The following is a 2321-nucleotide window of genomic DNA, read 5'->3' on the forward strand; positions in this document are numbered from 1 at the left end:
AACCGCTCCAGCGAAAGCTGTAGATCACGATCTGATGAAGCCAATAAGACCACATCATCTGCAAAAAGCAGAGACGCAATCCTAAGGCCACCAAAACGGATCCTCTCAACGCCTTGGCTACGCCTAGAAATTCTGTCCATAAAAGTTATGAACAGAGGGCCCGGTACCCCATACTCCCAGATTACCCCCCACAGGGTTCCCCGAGAGACGTGGTCGAACGCCTTCTCCAAGTCCACAAAGCACATGTAGACCGGTTGGGCAAACTCCCACGCACCCTCCATGACCCTGCTAAGAGTGTAGAGCTGGTCCAGTGTTCCACGGCCAGGACAAAAACCGCACTGCTCCTCCTGAATCCGAGGTTCAACTATCTGACGGACCCTCCTTTCCGAAACCCCCGAATAGACCTTACCAGGGACGCTTAAGAGCACGATTCCCCTGTAGTTGGAACACACTCTATGGTCACCCTTTTTGAATAGGGGGACCACCACCCCAGTCTTCCAATCCAAGGGAACTTTCCCCGATGTCCACGCAATATTGCAGAGTCGCGTAAGCCAACACAACCCTACAACATCCAGAGCCTTAAGGAACTCCGGGCGAATCTCATCCACCCCTGGGGCCCTGCCACCGAGGAGCTTTTTAACCACCTCGGTGACCTCAGCACCAGAGATTGGAGGGCCCGACCCAGAGTCCCCAGGTTCCACTTCCTCAGTGGAAGACGTGCCAGTGGGATTGAGGAGGTCTTCAAAGTATTCTGCCCACTGGCCCACAACATCCCGAGTTGAGGTCAGCAGCACACCACTCCAACTATAAACAGTATTGGTGGCATACCGCTTTCCCCCCCTGAGACGCCGGATGGTGGACCAGAATCGCCTCGAAGCCGTGCGGAAGTCATTCTCCATGGCCTCTCCAAACTCCTCCCATGCTCGAGTTTTTGCCTCAGCGACCACCCGAGCTGCATGTCGCTTGGACTGCCGGTACCCATCAGCTGCTTCCTGGGTCGCACAGGCCAAAAAGGCCCGATAGGACTCCTTCTTCAGCCTGACAGCATCCCTCACCGACGGTGTCCACCATCGAGTTCAAGGGTTGCCACCGCGACAGGCACCGACAACCTTGCGGCCGCAGCTTCGGTGAGCTGCCTCGACAAAAGAGGCACGAAACATGGTCCACTCAGTTTCTATGTCCCCCACCTCCCCCGGAACATGTTCGAAGTTCTCCCTGAGGTGGGAGTTAAAACTCCGTCTCACGGGAGACTCTGCCAGACGTTCCCAGCAAACCCTCACAACACGTTTGGTTCTGCCAGGTCTGACCAGCATCCTCCCCCACCATCGTAGCCAACTCACCACCAGGTAGTGATCAGTGGACAGCTCTGCCCCTCTCTTCACCCGAGTGTCCAAGACATGTGGCCGCAGATCAGATGAGACGATGACAAAGTCGATCATCGAACTGCGGCCTAGGGTGTCCTGGTGCCAAGAGCACATATGGACACCCTTATGCTTGAACAAGGTGTTTGTTATTGACAATCCATGACAAGCACAGAAGTCCAACAACAGAACACCACTCGGGTTCAGATCAGTGGGGCTGTTCCTCCCAACCACACCCCTCCAGGTCTCACTGTCATTGCCCACACGAACATTGAAGTCCCCCAGCAGAACAAGTCCCCAGGAGGTTCACTTTCCAGTTCCCCCTCCAAGGACTCCAAAAAGGGTGGATAATCTGAACTGCCGTTTGGTGCATAAGCACAAACGACAGTCAGAACCCGTCCCCCCACACATAGGTGGAGTGAGGCCACCCTCTCATTCACTGGGGTGAACCCCAACACATAGGCACCAAGTTGGTGGGGCAATAAGTATGCCCACTCCTGCTCGGCGCCTCTCACGAGGGGCAACTCCAGAGTGGAAGAGTGTCCAGCCCCTCTCAAGGAAACTGGTTCCAGAGCCATGCGTAGAGGTGAGTCCGACTATGTCTAGCTGGAACCTCTCAGCCTCATACACCAGCTCAGGCTCCTTCCCCACCAGTGAGGTGACATTCCACGTCCCAATAGCCAGCTTCTGTAGCCAAGGATCAGACTGCCAGGGTCCCCGCCCTCGGCCACCACCCATCCCACATTGCACCCGACCCCTTTGGCCCCTCCCACAGATGGTGAGCCCATGGGAAGGGGGAGCCACGTCTCCTCTTCGGGCTGTGCCCGGCCGAGCTCTATGGGTAAAAGCCCGGCCACCAGGCGCTCGCCCGCGTGCCCCACCTCCAGGCCTGGCTCCAGAGTGGGACCCCGGTGACCCACGTCCGGGCAAGGGAACATTAAGTCCATTTGTTTTTCTCAT

The 2321-nt window shown here is 56.6% G+C and overlaps 1 protein-coding gene across 1 annotated transcript in view; it reads left to right on the forward strand.

Annotated features, from left to right (window-relative positions):
- Positions 1-2321, forward strand: part of LOC119410498 (rho guanine nucleotide exchange factor 17) — a 107336-nt gene that overhangs the window by 86797 nt on the left and 18218 nt on the right. The window lies entirely within an intron of this gene.

Source organism: Nematolebias whitei, chromosome 6 (genome assembly GCF_014905685.2).
Source record: "Nematolebias whitei isolate Nwh7 chromosome 6, NemWhi1, whole genome shotgun sequence".
Lineage (NCBI taxonomy): Eukaryota > Metazoa > Chordata > Actinopteri > Cyprinodontiformes > Rivulidae > Nematolebias > Nematolebias whitei.